Genomic DNA, 26,365 nt, shown 5'->3' with positions numbered 1-26,365 from the left:
TCACTTCTCTACATCTCTTGTATATTAGCTTGTATAGTAGCTTCTCTCACACTTAAAGTACCACATTGGACTTTAAGTGGGAGGTTGTTGGGGTATAAAGCCCAATGTGGTCGCCCAGGTAAGTGGGCGGGCCGCCAGGTATGTACACATGTTCTTTTGTAAAAACCTAATAAGAACTCACTATGCTCTACACATTACAGTAGAGCGAGTTCACCATATCGTCGTGCTCTTCTTCTTGCACTCTCTCTCGCGTCGCACTTCCGCTCGTACTCCTTCAATTGTACAATACAATTCTTTGTGTTCCTTCAAGACTAGCTAGTGCAATGAAGATGAAAGCTTCATGCACTAAGCAAAACACTTAGCAAACACAACATCAATTATCCCCGGTCTCAGACCCAAGACCTCACACACCTTCAAAGATGGTGAGAGCTAGCAGGGTATGAGAGTAGATTGAGAGGAAGAAGGAGTATCTTACGAGAAAGATTTACATCTCCTCACATAATCACTCATATTAGCATAGCTTAGCTTAGTAACTAGCATGGTAAAGGAGATGAGCATGCATTGAAGCTTGGCTCTTGGTTGGATTTGCATCACAAAGCCAAGAGTTGTTGCTGTAGGCCTCCCTTCTCACAAGCTTAGAGTAGGTGGTAAGCTTTCCATTAAAGCTTGAGAAGGAGAGAGAGTCTTCTTTGCTTCACACATGAGATTGTGTGTGATAATGCCTTGCAAAAATCAGCCCCCTCTCTCTCTTGGGCGACCCCTCTTGCTATTTGCTCTTGCTACCCTCTCATTGGACCTCCCTAGGGCTAGCCAATGACAATTAAGCAGCATAAGTGATAGCCTTCTGACATGTGTCTCCCTTTCCCCTTTTGTGAGAGCTTTAGGTAATTTAATAATTCAACTAAACTCTCATTAGACCCCTTTGCCTCCTGGCCAATAGGAATCAGGCAAGCCATTGGGTTGTTGAATGCTCATTTGACCCCTTGGGAGACTGTCCAATAGTCTTCTAAAGGACTTAATTCTCATTGGTTCTTTTATTAAGTGTTTTTAAATTAATTAAACTAGATTTACTCTAGCCTAATTCTCATTGGTCCACCTCCAAGGCCATCCAATAGGAATTGGGTACACCTTGTGGGCATCTGGACTAGGGACTTGACATGTGTCCCTCATTCCCTTTGTGTAAAGGGAGCTTGTGTGTGTGTGTGTGACTTTCTCTCTCATCCCCTACAAGCTAGGCTCGCCCCCTCCTATGTAGGGATTTGAAAAGACTTTTGGGACACACACAAAGCATCCAATTCCCCCCTATGGTTGACCTTTGGACACAACCTTTGAATTTTGGAACCTTAGCATTTTGGAAGTCTTAATGGGCTGAACCTTAGGGTCTTTTTAGCCCATTGTTGCACATGGATCTTTTGCAGATGGCCCCCCCATTTGGATCCCTATTTTCCCTCCTTTGAATCCCTACCGTGGCTGGTCTGCTAGCTTAACCAATATTCTAGCTTTTTCTCCCCTGGCACTTCCCCATATTAAATGATCAGTTTAACATGAGAAAATCATTTAGGAGAATTAGATATTGATTATTATGACAAATACCTTTCTTTTACCTTGGCAAATGTTGCCCATACACCTCGATGTCCTGCCCATAAACTTTCATGGAACTCCTTGATGATTTGTTGCTGAGTAACCTTATCGCATACTACGCGCAATGGTGTTCCATCTCTTCATTTAGGATGCTTCCATAGGTAGCCATCCCTCAAGAAGTATCCATATGCTTTTCTTCTTATCCTCTTAAATTCTTGCTCAGTCCAATCATCCTGCTTCTGCAGAATACTTAAGTAACGACCTATCAAGAGCCATTCATCCTCATATAGTTCCTCTGAAAAGGACTCAAGTGAAGACACAAAACATGCATGACTACTCTTTGCATGATCAATAGTGTAAAACTTTGTGCCAACATCATCTCCCTCAATAATCATGTCCTATTCATCTTCATACCTTGCCCTAGATAGCAGATCTGCCATTGGATTGTCTTTCCCTTCAATATGCTTGAACTCAGGATTCAAGTACGTAGGGATAGTGAACATCACCATAGGTGCAACAACATTAGGATCAACACACCCTATCTCATGTGGTTGGAAAGAAAAAGCCTTACCATGTCTTGAAAGAATTTCTTTAAAACTCTTCTTCTCTTCTTCTGTTAAAAACTCTTCACAACCAACTTTTATCTCTTTTAGGGATTCCATTGTGAACTTGTGTCCAGTTCTTTTTGGATCCCTGAGACTTGGCTGCAAAGAAGCTTGCTCTAGCTTTTTCCTGCAATCTAATGGTAAAGGTAAGGCCACTGGTCTCACTTTCTTTGCCACCGTTTTGTACTTGATCTCCACACGCACTTCCGGTCCTTCATTAGCATTGAAATCTTTCTGATCTTCAAAAGCCTCAATTACATCATACATTTCCATAGAGCATACTTCCACAGTGTGGGTTCCATCTTGCATGCTAGAATCCATTATAGCTTCAAGCTCAAGCATAGTATCTACAAAGAAACTTGTTCAAAGAAACCTGAAATGTATTCACTATCCTCTATGAAACCATTTTCTTTCATGTATTTCTGTACACTATATACATATTATTGCACACTTCTTTTCATATCATCAAGCTTCATAAAACATACTGACCCATGCTCTGTTAATCCCTGGAAACCTGTAGAAAAATCTTCTTCTCGCTTTGGGTCAGGCGAGAATCTTTTTCTTCTTGTACCATTGCAATCCCGCTTCACAATGGTACATGGCCAAAACCCCTTGTCTCCCTGTACTCTTTGAACTCTTTGTTTGCTTTTGATAGAGGATACTCACGAAGACTATTGCGGTTCCTCTCGTGATTCACACACAGTCAAAAATTGCACAGCTCGCTTCCCATCTCTGCTCTTTACCCTAGCATAAGCAGAACCATCATCCAAGACCTTTGTTTCCATTCGAACGGCTATGATGTATGGCTGCCCAAGGATAAGAGGATAGGTAGACATCTCCTGCACAAAGAAATTTTGCTCATCCTTCACATTACCAATCATCACTTTCACATTTGGACAAGCTCCATACAACTCTCCTGATGAGTTATTTGCATCTCTAATCATCCACCCATGGTCTGTGTCTATCGGCCACTTACCCTTCATGTAAAGACTCTTGGACATAAGATTGATCTCAGAGCCATGATCTATCAATGCAACATATGGCTCCTCAAGATCACCCACCTTGACTAAGGTTTTTGCTGTAGCTCTTGCCCAATGGCTTTTGAAGTAGTGGCTTTTATAGGAGGCTTCGTCGTCATCATCATCATCTGCAAATCGTGCATGTGCATCTCTTCGAGAAGACTGGTAGCATCCTACCACATTTTCATCACAATCACTCTCTTGGACATGTACTCCATGTGCCTTAAGTGACTCCCCTTCACCCTCAGACTGTGGAGGAATAGACTCAGTGAGAGTTTGCCTCTTTCTTTTTATGATATCTATAATTTCGTCATGAAACTTGCGTTTAGCAATGCCAAGAACCTCACCCAAGGTAAACTCAACTTTGCTATTCAAAATCCTTTCCTCCAATACCTGCTTTAAGTTTGTGGCAGCTTCAATGTTAGATTGTAGTTTGTATGAAGGGACTTTTGATTTAGCTTTTCCTTGCTTTTTCTTCTTTCCTATAGATGCCTCCTCCATAGGAATCTCAGGAGGAGGAGGCACATGTGGTTGAGCCTCATAAGGAGGTCCTGGATCCTTTCTTCCACCAGCTCTTGTAACCCTCTTTGAAGTAGAAGGACCTGCATCTCCATTCTCACGTCTGCGCTTCTCTTCCACAATTGCTTCATTGTTATAGCATTTTGAAAGATAGGCATGCACTGATAAAGAGTCCACAGGGTCATCCCAACCTATTGTATGGCGTATGCAATCATCGGCTTCATGTAATACCTGTTTAGTTACCTTCCCTTTTTCGGCTGAGGCTACTGCATATGGCCACAAGCTATCAACCTCCTCAAAATCATATGGAGTATACTTTAGCACTTTCTTTGGAATTAGCTCTATCTTTGCCCCATAGGTAGCAGCCTCCACTGCAGAAATAGCATGACTAGTTGCCATATCCTCCACTAACTTCCACATACCTCCTTTTCCAAAGTTAGTTCCTAATGGCATACTTGTCTCCCGCAGATGGTGGATCTTGCCATCCTTAAAAAACACAAGATCTCTTTTTAAGGCATCACTAAAGCTATCACAATCCCTTCTGCCATGGTCCGTGCCATCACACCATATGCATCTGTGCACAAATCCTTCTTTGCTTTGGGATTTTTGTCCTGCAGAGTAGGTTGTCCTTTTTCTTCAAGCCTTGTTAGCTTTAACTTCATTTCTCGCATGCCCTTAACAAGCGCATCAAGCATTGAATTATCACCTTTGGACTCACAATAGTAGGCTTTGGTGGAATCTCTGACGTGCTAGGAGGAGAGGTAGTACCATTCACCACCATCTTGTCCCTACGACGCTGCCTCTAAGCAAGCAATGAGACCGCGTCTTCAACCTCTTTCCACTCAGCCTTTAGACCCTATTCTATATTCTTGTCTTCAAGGAGTAGCTCTATCTTTTCTTGGAGCTCATGACCTACAGCTTGAAGGAACAATTCGGTCTTTTCACTATCCAAAGTAGCCCGCTTTGTTCCTGACAGTTGAGCATAGCGTCGCGCAAACTCTCTCAACAGTTCGGTGATGGAAAGTCCTTCTTTTGGCTTTGCAACCCATTCCAAGAAGGTCCTTTTTGTAACCCTTTCAGAGTCCTCCATAAAGTATTCCTCCTTTAGGGCTAATTTGAATTGCTCCCAACCTTCTCCATGCTCCTCCCTGATTCCCCTTACATGGTCTCTAATCTTGGGGACCACAACAAGCTCAAAACTACGAATCATGTCCACCCCTGGAACTCGTTGTAGCTCCATCTCCTTTACATAACCACAAAGAAATTTTGTGACATCTTTCCCTTCAAATTGGTCCATTTTGTTCACAATAGCTTGAAGGGCTTTGGTTGCTGACACCTCCCTTCTTTCTGCAGCCTGTTGTTGTTGCATAAACATGGCGAATGCTTGAAACATTTGCATTGTGCTTTGATCAAAACTCATGCCTTGTTGCTCTTGTTAATCCATAGCTTTAATTATTTATTAAACCTTTCAAAACAAGTATTTGAACCCCCACCCTAGCTGCTTCGCGTCGGGTTCACCAGAAATATCAGGACGTGTGCGGTCTAGCTGGGAAGGTGCAGAACCTCTGGCTGTGAGAGTTTGTGATGAGAGTCACAAACACTTTGCGAGAAAGTGTTTGTGGAGAATCACCAACCCTCTTTCTAAGGGTGACAAAAAATCTAAGAGCGTTCGTGACAACAAAGTCACAAACCCTCTTTCCTATCGTGCTTGGAAATTGCTTGTTTGCGTAGTCGAGATTATGATGAGAGGACCACCAAACCACATTCAATTCCACTTAAAAATACCATTTAAAAACAAAAAATTTTCATCCATGAAACCTCAATGCTCATACAAGCACAATTCTCAATCAAAACCCAAACCTCTTTCATGGTATCATGTAGCCTCGCCCCCAATTACATAGTCGTAACATCAAACGGTTGAAAGGAATGCTTGAGCTTCCACCTTCACGACGACCATTTTCTGATTTAAGAGCTTCTATATTGAAGCCCAAACACCATTTTGATAAGGGGAAACCCTAATTCACTCCCTCACAAGCTCAGATACAAGATTGCGAATAGGCGGGACTGCAGCACACATAGATTGGGCAACCATGGAAGCTATTCCACAGTAGAGAAAAATTGCTGGTTTTTTCTGTAAAAATCCCCCTTCTCTCTCTTCCCCACAGCATTTTCAGCTGATGTGTCAATTTTTGGGCCATTTTGCCACTTTGGACCAAAACTAGGTCATTTTCAGCTCATTTTTGACCCAAAAAATGCCATTTTTGATGCAAAAAATCCCAAACGGAGTCAGAAAAATCCCTAAATTTATGGGATCACTCGCATAAGCATAAAAATCATAGATAAGCATCATTTTCCATCAATATACCATTTGGGTCACTTTCCATGCAATTCTGCAACGGCGCCTGTTGCTAGCTGCTATTTTTGGCAAATTTTGCCCGCATCAATCTTTATAGGTGAGATGAGTGTGCCACCATAAAACACTTGGAATATATACATTTTAAAACCAAATTAAGCATCTTATCAAGTGGAAAAGCATGCAAATGCGCCACATCCAGGGCCACGACTCCCCGGATAGGTATGTACATGATAATGACCCCAGTAGACACTTCAACATATATATCACAATATGTACATGATTGCTTTTATTTGCATACATCGAGAAGTTCAAGAGTGAGGTGAATGTTTTATTTCACACTATGTACGTGCCACGGCACGACAACGATCACTGATGCATTATCCGGTGGGTCTGGAGAGCATACCAATATTCATGAGCTTAAGATGGTTGCACAACCAATTGAAAAGCGCACAAAAGTGCGGTGAAGAAGTGATTGAGGAGGAGTGGGAGTACTATCGAGGTTGCGTGACCAAGGTAAGTTTGCAATGTACGACTAATTACTTTCTAGATGTTTGAATGGCCACTCATAATCTTTGTTGGTTGTAATATAAGTCATACACAACAGCATGGTGTAAAGGTCGACATTTTAGGGTGGAACGGATCGACAAAAAGCGTTTTACTGAAGAGTGTGGAATCATGGAAAAATTTAAACAGTCTAGTCGATGATGGTCCTCTGATGCAGATCCTGTGGTGGCGGAACTCACTTACTTCGGCATGCTACAAGAGATTTTGAGGATCGATTATAGAGAATTTTTTGTCGACTTGTTCGGCATGCAATGGTTCAAGATAATCATGGAGGGTCGCAACGCTACTGTGCGTAGAGGAGAGTCTGGTTTTCTTGAGGTGGATTCAACTAAGAAATGGACCGACCTAAGAGACACTTTCGTACTACCCGAGAATCGTGGACAAGTAAATATGTAAATAGTTAACATCCAATTTTAGGAGTTATGTGCTTGGAAGCTCTCATGTAAGTTATGTGGCTCTGGCAGGTGATATTTCATCCTACAAAGTCTGCATCAAACTGGTGGTACGTCATAGAGGTAGCCCCTCGTAGTGCACGAACGTATGAGGGCTACCATGTGCCAATCACAACGGCATTAATGGAGGAAATCGAAGAAGATGCTCAGTCAGAAGCCGTTGAGGTGGTGCCAGACGAGCATCAAGCTGCTACTCTCTATGGGGTGCATGCATAGGATCTACAAAATGAAACGGAGGACATCTGTCTAAATGGAGAGCTCTATATAGATATAGGAAGTTATGCTGAGCTATGTGAGGATGAGAGAGAGACCTCTTAAATCCATAAACATTGTATTTGAATAATTTTGCACCGTTTTATAATATATATTGTATTCATGTGACTTTTTGTCCATTCTTGTCCATATGCGTCATTGCATCATTGTATTTAATCGTCATTGCGTTCACTCCAGGTATGTTCTCACAAGCAGGGATGGCGACGAGCACTACGCTCTGCTGATAGATGCTGCTCGTCCCTCCACTAGATCTAGTTGATCGGATGAAAGAGATGCTAAGAAGCACTACTACTGCTTCTTAGCGTCTCTTTCACCCGATCAACTAGATCTAGTGGTGGGGCAAGCAACATCTACGAGCAGAGACGAATCACCTCCTTCGCGATTGCAGCTTCAGTATCCATTGCACCCGGAGCGCAATGCCTTTACAAATTCACAAGAACTTCAATGGAATCTCTCTACACAGGAATCCCTCCCCCTTTATGAGTCCTCTCTCTCTCTATCTATCTCTCTCTACTTGTCCATGTTTTCTTCTCCATTCATTCAATATTAAGATTAAATGTTCGTGTGTTTAATGAAGGTATGGATGATGATGAGTTTCTTTCTTCTTTGTCACCCCAGTAGCAGCAGAGGTGGTACGAGGAGCGTCATCGCTCTAGAGCACCATCACGTCGTTCTACTCCTTGAGCGTCTCCCTCTATTTCGGAGCATTTAGCACGCTCCAAATCTTCGGTGTCGACGAGACGATCTTCACACTCGTCTAGGAACCGACGCTCTAGTGGTGGCGGTGGCGGTTGTTGTGGGGATGCAGCCCTCGACACCGCCTCGTGTTTGCTGAGGCTCTTTACCTTCCCCTTCTTTGCCCGCCCCCACACCAGCCACGACATCACCATCTACGCTAAGTTTTGCGTGGCTATTGGCCGTTCCTGGCTACACACCACTACTTACTCCTCTGGGAGTCACCCTAATCGACACTCCTCGTTTTGGGGCCCAGACTCTAGTGGAGACACCTGACGTCCATACCCTCATCGACACACTGCTAGAGACCCCTACTAGGACACCCAGGTTCACGCGTCACAGGCAAGAGGGCTTGCCGTATTCCGTCAACTTCAACGGCGGCATCATCTTGGATGATGATGGCAAGAAGGTGATCTCGTACATGCGCGGTCTTTGCTCTTAGGTGTTTATACACTACATACTAAACACCTGGAGTGAAGTACCAAGTGAATTAGAAGACAGAGTCATCAACATTCTGCATGAAGAGTTTCCCATGTCAACACGGGATGAGCGCTTCAATGAAGACTTGATGAAGGTTCGAATACGCGAATACTGCAAGTATAAGCGTTCTGAAGTGCAAAAAGCAATAAAGCATGGGTGGAACAGACCAGATTGGTTGACCAAAGAATGCGAAGTGAGCAGCGCGCAAGAATCCTGACAAGTGGAAGCAACAAAAGGAGGCAGCCAAAGCGCGAGTAGAGGCAGGGATCTCGCACCACTTGGGGAGCGGCGGGTGGGCATCATTTGAGGTCGATTTTGTAAGTGTTTTTGCATTGCTCTTTAGGTTTGGTAGTTACGTCTATTTGTACTTTTAAATTCTAACATAATGGATTCTTTGTATGTTTTGAACAGTGGTCGATGACAGGATGTGACCCACATCGTAGAAGCGCGAGTATGTAGGCAAAAAGGGCTTAAACGCTCTGATGGACATTCTGAGTTCTCACGGCAGCATGGTTAGTATTAGGTTTACTCTTTTCTATTTGTTGTATTGTTTTGTAAATTATATGTTTATACTTATAGAAAGCTGTCTTATTGTTTTTTCTGCAGAATTCGACAGATACACTGCTTGGATGCGATGAGACGTTTGATTAGACAACGTCAGTCTAGCCGTAGCTAGATAGCATTAGTTTCCTTTTGTCATAGCATGTATAATTAAATGACGTGTATACGTCTTTTTGTAACTATTGGAAAACCATGTATATTTTCTCAATAATACAATGGTGTTGTAACTATTACATTTGCAAAGCTTAACAACAAGTGATTTGCCTATGATGTGTACAATTGTCATTGATTTACTTTCTTTTGTCAGTTTTGTATCTTGATTCTACAAACAATACTATGGATGATGGAGTTAATGGTTATATTGTCGTGTGGGTGACTACTTTGGGTCTATACCTTGGAGTTTCTTTCAAAGGTGAATCCGGGCTTATCTTGGATTCATTTAGGTTTACTCTATTATTGAAACATTCAATATGGTTGATGGGTGGCAAGGCATTCAATGCATGCCTTGCCACCCAAAATGTTTTACTCTCGGGCGTCGCTATATAAGGCTCTGCAACGTCGCTATGAGCGTCGCTATAGGTAGCCTGTAACCATTGCTATATGCGTCGCTATATAGCAACGATTTTAGCGATGCTTATAGCGACGTTCTCGTAGCGACGGTCTTAGCGACACCGAGGAGTATAAAAATCCAATGTATTTGCGTCACTAAAAACGTCACAAGTGCACACAACCTCTTGTAGTGAGAATGGCTATTTTTCTGTTTTCCCTGACATTTTCTGTAGAAAATGGTCATCTTGAATGTGGAGAAAACAATATGGGTGATCAAATTTACACCTTTGACCATGAAGTCTCTCAGTCCTAGAAGATTGGTGTCACATTCGGTTTATTGCCTGATGTTGTTGGCTCAAATTTTCGCCGCTAGTGAACAAAGAGGAAATTAACAACTCGAGGCATCCATGGGCGAGTGTCATTGACATCATTAAAAACCTTCCACCACAAACTAACTTTGTTGTGGCCTTGAGTCAAGTTCAAAAGGTTTTGCAAGGAGTTTGCAAGTCTCTGAGCTCCCATTGCAATATGATGGATATATTGCTTTTGAGTTGCCACCACAAGGTGAAAGCTCAGTTCTGAATGGTATGGAACAACGTTTCGATGGATATTCCTACCCAGGGTAGAGTATGTGACTTGCAGTGCTTTGCTTGTACGGGTGACTTTAGATTCCTGACTACAGCTGAACATTAAGAGAGAGTAACAATAAAAGAGATTGTAATGGATAGATTCATGGGCCTAAGTTCCTCTAAGAACACTCCCTTATCTGAAGATGAACTTTCCATGTTCCTTGACACACAATGACTCCACTCTCCAATAAGTGCCATGTGCAATTGAGCTTGGAAACAACCAAAAAAGCTAAGGGTATCACAACAATGGGATTTGAGTCCATATTGAAATTAAAGAGCAATAGCCGATTACCATACCTACATAGTGTTCTATTTACAGGCCAGTTAGGGACCGATCAACAACCTCATGTTTTCAAAATGTCTACAATGGATCCTGGTAATGGGGTAAACTTGGTGGATCGTATGTGTCCTGGAGGAAACTTACAAGATATGTGGATGCACTTTGACCACGTGCATAGAGTGAATGGAAGGATGAACTACTATGTCAGCAAATGTATACGAGGTCCTTACATTTGAGAACTTTTGACTTTTTCAATATGTGAATTTACAATTGAAAATAAACATGCACAAATTGAGTTTTGGAGAATGATTACAAGGTGGTGATGGATCTTGGATTTGAGAAACCACAATTTAGACGTTTCATGGTAGATGAGGCTAAAGAAAGTTTCATTGTTGTTCGTGTTGTTTACTTTGGTGGTGGATGTATGCCTCCACACAAAATGCTGCAAATGTATGTAAAGAGGAGCTTAGATGATTTTGGCGGGTTGGACATGCCATTGAGTCAAAGATTCCATCATTAGAGACATGGTTGTCTTGGTGGGATGTATCAATTTTCCCTCGGACTTGCTCGGAATGTGTCTTTGCTCTGTTTTTTTTGCTAGATGATTAGAAACCCCCCTAGTATAGGGGTCTATATATAGCTAAGAACCAGAGGGCTAGGGGCCTATATATAGGACGATTGGGTGGTTATTTACGAGTCTGTCTTACACTGGTATCAGAGCTCAAGGGAGAGGGGAACTATGGAGGAGGGAAAAAGTAGGTGGTGGCCTTACATGGCTACACATATCTCTCTCTCTCTCTCTCTCTCTCTCTCTCTCTCTCTCTCTCTCTCTCTCTCTCTCTCTCTCTCTCTCTCTCTCTCTCTCAAGCTTGCATGAAGCGGTGATGCCACGACATGGGCATGGTTCCTTGATACTACAAAGATGAAGGCACTCTCGGCAACAAGGCCCATGTGCAGACCCATTTAGGAACAACGTGAGCTGCACTCGACCTGCTCAAAACCAAATTCTATTGCTCTCTACATAATCATGCTACAACAAGGGACATTTTTCTCTTCTTGTGCGGGCCAGATTGAGCACTGTATTGTCCTCTGCAGCTTCCACTTGCGCTCTCTTGCTGCTACCCGTCATCGACATGGTAGGATCTTGGGTGTACGTACCAACGTTGCACCAAGGGTTGGGCACCCTAATTTTAAAAATCTTAAGGGAGTGCACACACCCTCCGACAAGCAATTTGAGCAATGAGCTTGCAATTGGATGCTCCTTTGCTGGGCAAGGAAGCATCCAACAATAAATGGAGACCTACTGTAATTTTAGAGAAATTACAAAAAAATTGAGCATCCAAAATACTATAATCAGACATGGCTCTACAAGCCACATTCAAGTGGGAAACACTCCAAAGAAGCAAGGCTCATGGGGAGAGCTCAACAGAAGCGAAAGCTCAGTAGCAGCAAGCAGCTCATCCGTGAATTTCTCAAGTTTGATGGTAAGGGATAACATTAAAAAAAAATCCCTACATCTTTGAAAGTTGACCAAATCCACATGCATGCATAGTTCAACTTTTACACACATCAGTACGGTATCAGACTTAGTGTAAGGAATTGGAGTGCACAAATTGAAGTTATCCATGTCAACCATCTGGAACGTTGGGACTATCTTGAGACGGGATGAAGTAAGTATCAAACTAGAGTTAAAATTTTGCATTCATTCAATTATTTAGGTTGAATGGCATGCATTTTTAACACCAAGGGTAGCATCCAAAGTTGGGCTACTGCGATGTATTAGGCAAAGGCAAGGACTCACCGGTTGGTAAATCATTCAATTGCAGTACGGGTTAAGGCAAGGCCTATTGCTGATAATGAAAAAAATGCAATCATCAAAGCTACAAACCACCATGGTAGGGACCATCGTTAAGACTACAACAAGATCTTATGTACTCGAGCAAGGCGTGAGATTTTGCAAGGCACATTCGCAAGGATACAAAAAGCTTGATATGCATGATCATGCAACACGCAAGAGATGGACAACACGAAAAGTCGAGTCAAGAGATTAATAAGGTATGCATAGATTTTTAGTTTGTTTGACAAAATTTTCAAAACATGCTGTATAGCCCTGTCATGCACCAGAGATGAGTGCACTTTAAGCACTCCAAGCACAAGCACGGATTGCCACAATTATCATAAGCATTAAAATTTTGTTGCATACAAAGTTGTCGAGAAAGGACCAATGATTAGTTTGCAAACCCAAATCAAGCACGACAATATTCTAGCATCTCAAGGAGATCGGCACGGCTTGTTGCTAGACTGGATCAAGGATGCAAAGTTGCTCGGCATGGCCGCCTACTTGTCACCACTTCTAGAAGCCGATGGAGAATACTTACCATGCGGCACTATTAGCCAATTTTAGCTGAAAGGGTTCGACACGGTTGATTCTCTTTTGCCATGATGTCTGTATGTCAGCAACAACATCAGTTGGCTATAAGCACAAATGTATTTTTGTGAAGCAAGGCTTCAATCTAGGTATCTTGCATTGAGACTTCCCACTTTTGGAATATGCTATGAGCATACGAACTTGGGGGGGACTTGGAAATGTGTCTAAAGGTTATTTCATTACGAGCTAAGAGGGCTTTTATGGTACATGATAGCAATTATGACTATGAGCCAGCTTCAAGAGAGTTTCTCCTTCGAAGTTTCGGACAACTGGCTACATCAAGACGACCAGGTTATACAATCTCAAGTTTTTCTATGTTTTGACCTTTTAGATTGACAAGTATTACGTGTTTTACAAAGCAAAGTGCTTTGAAAACATTCATGAGAAGCAAGGATTCTAACCCGTGCCAAGGTACTGCCCATTGACTCAGGATCAAGGGCACTGACACACAAGTTTGGGGAATTGGCAATACATACCAATATAGATTGTGCACGTCACTTAAGATATCAACTCAATCTGTAGGGGTCTTCATTGTCTCCAAGGGCTTACACCCCTTTGTGCACGATGTGCTAGTGAGGTAGACATGATTTCACCTCATTATTGTTTACGCTTCACTATAACACTAGCTACTCTGTCAAGGATGAGGTAAGTTATTGATGTATTTTTATGTATGTTTCTTTTGTTGATGTTAACACACAACAACCCTAAAAGGAACCTAAATCAAGGACTTAATTCATAGGCAAAGTGCCATACTTAAGTCACCCTGGTACAAACACAACCACATACAAGGTAGGTGGGTCAAGATGTGACTTATGTTACCTCTCTCTACGAGAACATTGTACAAGCAGACTGTTGTATGCTTGTAGGATAAGCTACCAACCAGGCATAGGATGCACAACAACAGACACAAAGGTACACACTACAATAACTTAAGGAATGATTCTCAGTCCATCATTCTCTTTATCTTTTCTCTTTCTCTCAAGGTGTCAAGCCAAGGGCACCCTGGGGAGTCACGGACCCGGGCCAAGGGCCGACTGCTAAGCTAGGCAGTGAACCCTAGAAGGGCAAGGCCTATGTAAAGGGAGATAGGGAGGAGAATTCTCCAAGGCAGTTCCCAAGGCCCTTTCACTGGTATCAGAGCCTCATGATATTTTGGGAAAAGAGGAGGGTGTGGTCTTCCTTTGCATGTGCATGCAATACATGCACTAGTGAATCCAAGGAAGACAAAGTCGAAGATGGCCATGTGCAAAGGGGCTTGTGCGAGGAGGGAGAAAGAGCTCAACCTCCATCAAAGCGCATGAGGCCAAGCTCACTGAGTTTCAGAGAGATGAGGGTGTTTTATTGCCACTGGAGCTCACGCCGGGGAGTTATACATCGTGCATCGTCTCACCTTCTCTCTCGGTGGCAAGCTCTGCTTGTTGCCCCCACCATAGTTGGGGCCCTCCTTTCACACTCTCAAGCACCCAAGGCCTTGTGGCCGTAGGGCAAATTAAAACTACCAAGGGAGATTCCCACAGTCAGCCCCCCCTTCTCCTTGGCGGTCTATCGATACCCTTTGCACCTCGTAGTCAATTTCGACATTGGCAAGCACATCTGACTTTTTTGGAATCTCAAAATTGACAGGGATTCTAGAAATTTTTCTTTGGTGCAATCTCTTGAACATAGCCTTTTGGCCCCTCGTTTTGAGCCTCAATACTCACTCGATGCGGGCAAGGAAAAATACCAAATTAGGCACTAATCAATGTGATTCTTGCCAAATCAAAGTGCTAATTCTTGGTGAGTTCTCGGAACCAATTTGGCAAAGTGTCTTGTGATTTTTTGACATAGAAGCTTGCATGGAAGCTCAACGACCATAGAGTTTTACCAAATTTCTCGGTTTTCAATGCTCAAAATCGACACGGTATTTTTTGAAAAGCGTTTAAGAATTGACAAAGTAATTAGCAAGGCTAATTAGTGGTGACTTCATTGGGCATCTTTGAGACAAGGTATCCTTTCTTTTCTTGTGTTGGGGGTCCCATCGTTGCAATAGCTCCAATGACCAACAAAATTATCAATCCGGATGGATGAGCTACCCGGCTAGGGCATGGAAACACTCACACAGTTAGTGAGCTAATCGTGGCAACAGAAATGGTTAACTCTATGAGGTGAGCTTTTCGGCCTATGGAGGAGCTAAGCCACAATGAAGGGCAATCTCCATATCCACTTCTCTTCACCTCTAATCAACCCAAACACACACACTACGATTGCAATACGCACACAACACTAATCCTATCATGTAACACACTAATCGCAAGCACACACACATAGATCTATCGAGCACCACACTCCAACCAAACCTACATGCACACACAAGCAAAAGAGGGCAATCACACAAGATTATAGAGGGATTAACCACTAATTTGTGTAGATTCAGCTAATCTAAGTATCATAAGCAATCATAAGAAGTATGAGAGAGGCATAGTGAGAGAGAATGAATCATTGATTAGTGTTAATCAAGTCTCATGAGCAAGAAGAAGCTCAAGGACTCCATAGCCACACACCTCAAGAGCTCTCACCAAAGAGTGCTCTCAACAAATGACTTGAGAACCCTAATTTCTTTTACACACTGCCTTATATACCTAGGATAAAAATATGCAATGTCCGCGCACCCAAGGCCTTTAGGGCTCACCACTTACTGAATCTTCAACCTAGGCACAATAAGTGACCTATTCTTTACAACTTGGAACTCCCCTTGAGGCCGTAACACATTAGAAATATTACAATGGCTTGAATAAATCGGGAATTTACAATACGTGACCATTTTGGGAAAATGTGGAAAATGTGTAACTCCAATCTTTATTGCTTCTTTGCATTCATCCTCGATGTGCATTTGTACATCTTTGTTCTTTAGCAGCTTCTGTTAACTGACGTTGACTCAGTTAACATTCCCCCCTTCCTATTTTAGTGCCTGTCCTCGGGCACTGTCGAAAAGTGTCCGTGGAGGCAAGGGAAGGTTTTGATTGGTTGTTGATGGGCTTATTGTCTTCATTTGTCGTTGAATTTGTTGATGAGGTTCAATCTACTGCAGCATCTTCATTGGTCGGAATATGTCTGTTATGAGAGATGATGTTGCATTTGTCCATTGTAACAACATAATGATGAGGCTGATGTTTATTTATGAAAAGTATGTACAAGGGAAGTAGAATGATGAGGTTCTAAATTAGGGTCTAATACCTGGATGACCAAAGGGAAAAACCCAGTGGGAAAAAAGTGCCTTTGGGATACGCATATTCTTGGAGTACTTATTAGCATGGGAAATATTAATAAAGTAATGAAGGGATTATCTACTGATAGATATGGAATTGAAGAGGCAGCAAATATGAGAGGGTAGCATGATGGAACATTGGTTTGCCTGTTGTAGTCCACTCAAGGTGCATAGGTGGAAGAAAAAAGAGTGTCTAATGCATATGTCCAATGATGGGACATCCTATATATGCATACACAGAAATGCATGGAAAACAATATGCTGTGCAAGAATGATTTTGAGGGGTAATTCAAAAAGATGGTGTAGCTATAAAAGCATATGACATGGCTTTGCAAGCTGACACCCCTTTAAGAATGGTTTTCATTGGCGAGGATATGTGCTCTCATCTTACTATGCATTGTGCGTGAGTGTTGGATGAAGGAGATCGGGGAGCACCACAGACGGAGAGTGAGAGAGAGAGAAGGAGATACACACATGATGTGGGTGGGGAGACTCAAAGAGTGAGCAGCCTCCTATACACTTATGCTATGTATAAGGTATACAAGTCAGTGGGCGCCCAGACTCTGGGCGGCCGGGCAAGGCACAGACGCCTATACCCCAACAACCTCCCACTTAAAGGCGACTGTGCCTTTAAGCAAGGGAACCTAGTCTAAAGACTACAAAAGGTGAGAGAAAACCACTCTCAACCGATGCCCACTGGCTGGCTATGATCGTGTGCATCCGGCTGTCCTGCTCCTGTGTAAGTCCATACACCACCAGACGTACCGCACACGTACTGCAAGTATGTACGCAATACCTGCATATCTCCCTCGTGCACTATGCCATCATCAGTCAACAAACGACTGACAACCCCAACTGCAAATGCTCCCATTGCAGCTGCGATATCCGGTTTCAAGATCAACATCTCATACATGAGACCACCGAATGCCTATGCAATGCTAGCGGGCCCTGCTAGCTCTACGGAGCATGCATCAACATATATATCCGTGGCAATAGGCATCTCTGACTGACAAGGCGTGTCAACCACATGCATCTCCTGACTGTCCACAAAAGACGCATCAACCTATCGTGCAACCTCAGAGCAAACCAGCTGCTCTAGGTGTCTGCTGGAAGACATATCCTGCACAACTATATCCCCATGCTCACTGTCGAGCATAGAAAGGAATGACTGCATAATCGCTGACATCTCAGTCTCCTCTGCAATCATCCACTGCAAACATGACCACTCAATCTGCTGTGACTCACTAGAGATCTCATGCTCTAACCCCGTATGCATAGACTCTTGCACAACGTCCTCCTGTCGTGACTCACTAGAGCAAGACCGCTCTACCTGTCTATCCTGCATAGAAGTATCTCGCACAACTGACTCTCTGCTTTGCTCAGTCACTAGCAAAGCATGCATGTCTGACTTTGTCACCTCTCTGTGTGACTGCTCAAGTCGTGCCCCAACTGTGTGCACAACGAGCGCACTACTCTGCACTTTATGCAAAGTACCCTGCAACCCATGAGCAAAAGAGACTCGCCTGCTCTCTCGTTGTCTACCTGGCTGCATGATCACAGAGACAACACCGTCTCTCGTGTGATCCACATGCAATGGGTAACCTGTACCACTCCTGGCACCTCTCGCAATCACTAGCGAACCCAAATGCATCACAAAATCTCGCTCTCGTAGCGAAATCTGACATCCATAATCTCTAAGCTGACCAATCGAGATCAAACTCACTGTCAAATCTGGTACATAGCGCACATGTCGTAACAAGTAAGATGCACCACTCGGTAATGACAGTCTCACATCTCCTGCACCTGCTATCGCATGCACCGATCCATCGGTCAAATGTACACTGCCAAGCATCCCGCTAGAATAGCTACAAAACCATGCACGATGCGGCGTGACATGAAACATAGCATCTGCGTCTAGCAACCACTGTGAAGGGAGTGCACTATCCACATGTATAGCATCTCGTGCATAGCTCGAGGTAAAAGTGACATCCCCGTCACTAGTATACTCCGACACTACATTTGCCTCAACTGTCAAAGCAACTGAGTCCATGGCATCACTACATACATCTCTGAGACTGCCATGTCTCCTACGATGTCGCATACGACGAAAACAGCGTCGTCTAACGTGTCCAGAATGACCACAATACCAACATGTCACTTGTCTGCGTACTCGTGAATGTACATGTCTCACACGAGTCCTTGATGACTCAGATCTATCATACATATCATGTAATCTGCGCCAAAGTGCTCTCGAAGTAGTCTCATACATAACAAGAGCATATACAGAATCCGCAAGGTGCAAAGAGAGTGTAGATAGTGCCATCTCCTCTAGCTCCTGCCACTGATCGTCAGACAAGCATGAAGGTCTACCTGCATCACCACTCAATGGTCCATGCAACCCTCACTGTGTCAATGCGTCAAGCATACACTCTCTCCATGCCGCAAAGTCTGACCCATCAAACACGCGCATCTGTGAGAGGTCACAATCTGATCGATCACCTGTCTCTGCCATGAGCACAATGTAGCAAACTAGAAAGCAAAACCACCTCACCAACAACACCTGGAAACTGTCTACCAATATGGCCAGAAACACAATGTAAAACCTGTGAGACACTCCAAAATAGAGCTCCCGCAATGTCAATACAAGCCTCGCCTGCTGTAGTATCACACTGCAATCTGTGAGCTAATCACCAAGCCCACATTGTGCGGTATCGATGCATACACACACACAAATCTCTCACCTGCAGAGAACACCGCACGCAAATGGTGAGTGCAACCCGCAATCTCTACCTAGATCGCATAAATGATACGCATAAAACTCCTGGGAAAATTTCGCCAGAGTTTCGACGCACAATGGCTATCAACACAAAATAACCATTGTCCTGCAAGCTCAATACAATGAGAAATCAATGCGCATCAAACTAGACTCAACATACATGTATAAGCTCTGCAAAACTATGGCAAACAATGCTCGAGATCACAAGACTCTCCCACCTGAGAGCAAACCACTATCTCAAGCAAAGAAAGATACACAACTCCTCACTCTTCCGAGAGTGGATACAAAAAACACAAAACTGTGTCCAAACTGACAAAACCTGTCAAAGTGAGAGTAAACACTCGATCACAAACTATGGCGAGAATCTGGGAAAAATCCGATAGAATTTCCCCTGAAAACTGAGCAAAAAACTCAAGTACAATCTCTACCATAAACCATAACACTATTCAATGCCAATGAGTAGAAATGCCAAAATGGCTCCACATTTTCACATACAATGGCAATCCACACTCAACGTACATCAACGGAGTGACCGCGCATAAGCAAGCGCCAAAAGATTTGCAATCCGGAAACTTGATCAATGCGAAAACAATGCTCTCAAGAGAGCTCACCGGCACTTGAAAGTGCTCGCCAAAATGCATGTATAATGGGCATCAACCATGCGCCATAACCATATGCAAACCATCCGCAAAGACCATGAATCCAAGCACAAAAGCACTGCCAAAGTATCCTGTGAAAACCAGTGAAAGAAGCTCCACCTGTGTGCTCCAAAAACTGCGTCTCTCAAGAGACCGCTTTGGTGGTGTGTAAACATTTCCGTACTTCGTTGCCCAAGTCTACCAAAAAACCCTCAAACCATAAGCCTAACACAAGCTGCAATTGCATCTTCAGCTCAGAATTTACGCACTCAATTTCAAGCATCTCCCGTGCTTCCAAAAGTGCATCAAACTCGCACACAATGCGACAACAGAAAATCTGGAATTTCTGTATACAGTCAGTCTGAGCTGAATATCAACAAAACGGTGAGGAATTTGCAAAAAGTTTCTTCTGCAAAGTTGTAGACCACGTCGAAACGGATGGGCGTGAGGACAGAATTCTCAGATCTTCATTCTACAAGGAGAAAAACGAATCTTAAAACAGTGCTGTTGCGCACACAGTTTTAGGGCAGCACCTTCACTTACACACAATCTTCCACACTCCTTTCTGAGCTTCCACTAGAGCAGACATCATTCTCAACTGAGCTTAGAAGCTCCCATTGCATTCTCACAAAAATTCTGAGCTTTCTTAATCTCTACCGTCGAGAGCGAGCGAGCTATCGCCTCGAAGCTCTCGAAGCCGTCGTGCTCTCCGCGGTCACCATAGCTCTGATACCAATTGAAGGGGATCGGGGAGCACCACAGACGGAGAGTGTGAGAGAGAGAGAGAGAGAGAAGGAGATACACACACGATGTGGGTGGGGAGACTCAAAGAGTGAGCAACCCCCTATACACTTATGCTATGTATAAGGTATACAAGTCAGTGGGCACCCAGACTCTGGGCGGTCGGGCAAGGCACAGACTCCTATACCCCAACATTGGACTCTACGACACTCCACCAATTGTAAGTTAATAGCCTTCAACTCTTATGCTCATCTCATCCAACATGAGCAACATGACTTTAGATGTGCTCAACTCTTCCAGCTTGAGCGTAAGCCTAATAACTATGACTCTTAGCACAAAGTTTAATATGACTTTAGCTTTGGGACTAATGCTTTGCTCATTTTATGGCTCAGTAGCCCGACTCTGACTATGCCAAAGAGTGTTTTTTGCACCCTGGCAACTTGACTTTTTACATTGTTAGAGATGAAGAATTCAATGAAGATGCAGTCTTCAGAGACAACAAAGAATGAAGAACAAAACTGGTCACTCGAGGATGACAGTACAAAGTCCTCAAGCACAATTCAAATGGAGAATGATGCCAAAGCAAATCTTATTGAAGATGATTCATCTCCATCGAACAGAACTTCAGAAGAGCTAGAAGAAGATCAAGTAACAACAAGTGAAAATCAAACAGAACAAAGAGCAACCACAATAGCTATTGAGCAGAGAATGCCACCAAAGCAAGAAGTTTGGAAGGACGGGGTTGCAGACAACCAAGAAGAAATAGGAAGCCCAAACATCAATCAGACAGTGCTAGTCGAATCAACAGACAAAGGTAAAGCTAAGGTGGAACTTCCACCAATTAGCAAAGAAGGTGTGACAGCATATGCCTCTACATCAAAGAATCCTCATGGATCAGCTTCTTCAAGCGAGTCAAGCTTTCAAAACTTCAAGTCAATTGCTGAACCAACTAAAACCTTTAAGGAGATACCCAGAAAAGCAAAGGTATATGAACCCAAATACTCAAGAAAACAAAGGAAATTCAAGCAAGTGTTTGTTCCGAGCAATTTAGTCAAAGTCAATGATCCGGTTTGGATTAAAGACAAGAAATCAACATAGAAATACAAACACATGGGATGGATAGCATCATAATAGACCTTAAAAGAACGAGAGTACTATGGAGATAACATACAGATATGGGTACCAAAACCGCAGGTTAGGGCATATGAAGTAACTTCAAGACCCTCCCAAGAAAGAAGGCCCACAAGGTATCAACCTCGACAATATCCTAGGATACCTAAGAAGCAGGTATGCAACAGAACAACATTGAATGATGCTAAAGTCAACCAAAACTCTCAAGAGGATACAAAACAAAGGCGGATCTCAAAGAATGTTCCCCTTGGACAAGGATTTTTCACAGGGTGTACAAAGATTTGGCTACCAGTCAATCACAAGCCAACTGCAACTACACTAGACCTACATGAAGATCTGAAGAACTCGACAGAACCTCGAGCAAAGCAAAGTCAACAACGGAGATACAAAAGTCATCAAGAGATTTGGATTCCTAAGTCTTCCAATGCTCTTAATCAAAATCCAAATGCCGACAGCCAACAAAGGCCTACAACAACATCAAAGACTCCTATCAACAGGCCTAATTGGAGAATCAAGATAATGGAGTCTTCACAAACAAAGAAGGACAACCCAACCAACGAGAATGTAGATTCAAAGATGATAAAATGAGTATGGCAAAAGAAACCTTCAATGCCAACTTGGTCATTCACTAATCCTCTTTTTGAGAAATCAAGCTTACTTTTACATGAAGAAATGTTTGTAGTAAGCAGATGATTCCCCAACATTCTACTCGTTTGTCTCCAGATATGCTCACAAGTTCATGAGCATCTTCCAGCTGTGGTTTGACACATCTTTTCCAAGTGCGAAAAGACATAAGGTTCTTGTCTAACTCGAAATCTAGCTTTACTTCTCTTGACAGCTTTTCTTCATTTTCACCAACAATGTTGCACTTGATTGTCTCAGGATTTGTTTTGGTGTTGACTTCTTTTGCTATGGCAACATCCTTTGGTTGAACTTTTTCTTCAACTTCTTTGCTTCGACCACCTGCTTCAATCGGTGTTGGCTCCATTGGTTGTGATACTACACTTTTTTGCAATTGATAAGCACTGTCTACCTGCATCTGAGTAACTTTTGACTTTAAAAGATCCACTGTACTTTCTAGAAGAATCTGTCTCTTTGGAGGAGATTTTGGTGGTGACCTTTGTGTAGCTTTTTGGACTTTAGCTTTCATTGACTTTGATTTTTCTTTCACCTGTTCTGGTAGCTTGAGGCTTTGCATCATCCTCAGATAGTCTTTCACTTCAGTCGTACCATCCGTAGGGGTTTGTACAAGGTCATGACCTTGATGATATTTGTTACCATGTGCATCTTGATATGCATATGTGAGCTTGGTCAAATATAACTGTTTGAACACTATGGGCTTTGTTGGATTTTGACTTTGACTTGTGGAGATCAGCTGAAAATTTGTCCTTGATGATCTTCATCGAAGCATTTGTCTGCAGACTCTGATGGAATCTGTTGCAATTTGAAACTTCCAACAACCATATGATCTTTCAATGGTTTCTGCTTTGAAGAGGTCTATTGGCTAGAAGCTCTAGGGCTTCTAACAGGTGTAGCATTTCCTGGTACACAAGCTGAGCTTGATGGATTTACAGCTCCCCCCTTCCTAGGGTGATCACTATAGCCTGCTTCATTGTAAGAGTTCAAAACTATTTGGCTCTGATTTAGTCTCACCTTTTGAGAATGTGAAGGTACACTTTTGGTAGCATTGTTAACATTTGGCATCTGTAAACCTTCTACATAGTTTCCTATGTATCTTCGTGAAACATGACAAATTATTCCCCAAGTCAAGCTGTAGATAGCATTATCTTTGCCCTGATATTGTCTATCCCATGGGTCTCCTATGATATGAGCTTCTGTGGTTTCAAGACTCAAGGCATCATAGATGCTAGACTCTCGTCTATATCTACGATTGTTTTGGTCAAAGTATATGCTCGTTTGGTCACAACATCGAAGCTTGATTTCTGATGGAGGAGAGTTTGGCTCTGAACAAATTTCTGGGTTCACCTGGGTAATATCCTTCACCTCTAGAGAGGATGGGCTATAATAGATTCTTTCCTCTGAAATGAACCATCCTTTCTGATCTATCACTGGACACACTTCTATGAGCTGGTATGTGGGCCGTTCAAACACTGGTTGATCCTTTTTGTACAGTTTTCCTTTTTGGTCTACATAGTGTGCATATGAATTATGTGTACCATACAAAGCTAACATCATTCTGTCTGATGTGTCTCTTAGACTCGTGAATGATTACACACTTGTGTCAGGGGATGCAAAATCATTTGCAAACTTAATAGTCTTTTCACCCTTTGGTGATATCTCGACACCTTTACTAAATTCATGCAAGAATTTGTTGTTCAAAGAATCAATTTTAAGCTTTTCAGGTGCCTGTGCATTCTTATGCTGATTTTGAATTTGCAATGCTTTCATCGGTGCTTCTAATGGTAATGTAGAATCATCTGATTGCATTAAAACTGACAAGTCAGTTGCACTTACATCAAGATTCGCATTTCCAATTTGCTATGTAGTATCTTGCTTGGCAATTGATGTGTCCTTGTTGTCTAGATTTCTTGGACAATCTTAAAGAAAATGTCCACCTTTTCGTCCCCAATCTGAGCAATACGCCATGACTGGTGGTATTTCAGCTAGTTCTGTCATGTCAAGCTCTTGAGAAGCTTCTGCTTCTATGCTTGCCAAATTGTTGGCATCTTCTTTTAAAACACTGAGCATCAAGCTGTAGACTGCTCCATCTTGGCCTTTGTACCGTCTTTGGCTTGGTTTTCCAATTAGATTGGCTTCTATTGGTTGATCTGTTGGATCTTGCAATTTTGGTTCTCGATTATAGATCTGACCACCGTAATCCATGTACAATGATCCTGATTGCATATGCACCAAATGGATGCTTTGCTGGCTTGTGCAAATTTCTGGATAAACACTTGGGTTGATCTTTTGCACTTTTATCTGCACTACATCTTTGAGCTTGCAATACCTGGATCCACTGAAGTATGTGAACATCTGGGAGTTCTCCGAATCTGGCTTTACTCTGATCAATAGGATCTTCGCTCTTGTGCTGCTTTTACTACTCATAAGGTATCTATGACCTTCTGAATCTGTGTACAAGACTTTGTCTCCATTGTAGCCATATAGTTGCAACATTTGCTCTGTTGCAGTTGTGTATGTAAAAACTTGAATTGTTGTACTTGAATTCTCAGCTCGAGATGAGTCCATGTTGAAGGGTTCTGTAAAAACTATCTCCTAGCAAATTTTAGTATCGATTAACAGAATTTTTGCTGCCTGTACTAGCCTAATCTGCAATTGTATGTGAGTTGTGGCCCTGTTCGTCCGATTAGAAGCTCAATTTGCATTGCTTGATTTTGGCAAATTTTAAAATTTTTTGCCGCTCACGGCTTCAGTTGGTTTGTTGGCTCGTTTGGTCTGATTTTCTTTTGGGGTTCGTGAATCTTCTAGCTTTGCGGTGTTTCCTCAGTGTGCGCTACACTTTCAGGCTTTGCTTTTGCTCTTCCGGGTCTTTTTTCGGGCTCGTTTTGGCGTTGTTTGCTCGACATGTGATTTTTTTACTTTTCTGGCACTTTTTGTGAGTTCCTTTTTATTTTTCCTGATTATTTGTGAGATTTTGAATTTTCTAAAATTTTTAGTATTTTTATGATTTCTTACAATTTTTTCGGAAAAGTTTGATTTTTTAATAATTTTTTTGTAAATTTTCTAATTTTTTTAGAAGATTTTATGATTTTTCGGGTTTTTTGGGATTTTTCCGATCAATTTTAGCTTTTTTAATAAACTTTTGAGTTTTTACAAATTTTTATGTTTTAGGGATTTATCTGTGTCAATTTTTGATTTTTTTGTGATTTATTTGCTAATTTTTAGATTTTTTATTTTTCTATGGATTTTTTATGTTTTTTCCTATTTTTTAATGACTTTTCTATAAAGTTTTGAATTTTTTGGTAATTTTTACTAAGGTTTTTAATTTTGAATTTTGAATTCTTTATGTTTCTTTCCTTTTTCTGTGAAATTTTTTAATTTATTTGTGAGTTTTTTATGTCTTTCTTTTTGGTAAATTTTTATCCCTTTTATTGATTTTTTTTTCTTTTTTATAAATTTTTGTGGTTTTTAATTCTCTTTTTTGAATTTTAATTCCTTTTTATGATTTTTTATTGTTTTTTTATTTTGTAATTTCTAAAAGCCACATTTTTGTTAATGGTTTTTAATTTTTTTCAACCTTTTTAATTTTTTTTGGTTTTTTGTTTTTTTTAAAAATTTGATTACTTTTTTGTTTTTTGTTTTTTTGTATTATTTTTTTTAACAAAAATATGTTTTTGAAATTTTTATTGTTTTTTGTAATTTATTTGATTTTATATTTTTTTTTGGTTGATTAAAAACAGCCACTTACCTGCTTGACGCGCAAGGACTGAGGACGATGCTGTCAGCACCGTCTGTGGCGAGGTCGGAGGCGGGGATCTGCTGCTGCGTGCACAGCACGAGGAGATTGAGACGCGCAACACACGTGGCGGGCCTGGCTTTTGGCGCTGATGAGGAGTCAGGACTCGGGGAGGAAGCGTGCGCACATGAAGACAAAAAGAAGAGAGTGGAGAGAGAGAGAGTAAGACAGAGAGTGGGCGGACTCCGAAGAGAGAGAGAAAGAGTTAAAGAGAGACAGAGAGAGGGGTGTTCTCACGTGGAAAGAGTGAGGGGTTAGTGAGAGAGAGAGAGAAAAAGTGAGAGATAGAGGGGGAGAGAGAGAGTTTCCTAACCGAAGAAAATAAGGTCAAGCTTGAAATTCTCCCGGTTTTAAGGTCAAAATTTAAAG

The sequence above is a fragment of the Adiantum capillus-veneris genome, chromosome 7 (genome assembly GCF_014529385.1).
Source record: "Adiantum capillus-veneris isolate H3 chromosome 7, ASM1452938v2, whole genome shotgun sequence".
NCBI lineage: Eukaryota > Viridiplantae > Streptophyta > Polypodiopsida > Polypodiales > Pteridaceae > Adiantum > Adiantum capillus-veneris.
The sequence above is the reverse complement of the archived record's forward strand: the minus strand, read 5'-3'. Positions refer to the sequence as shown.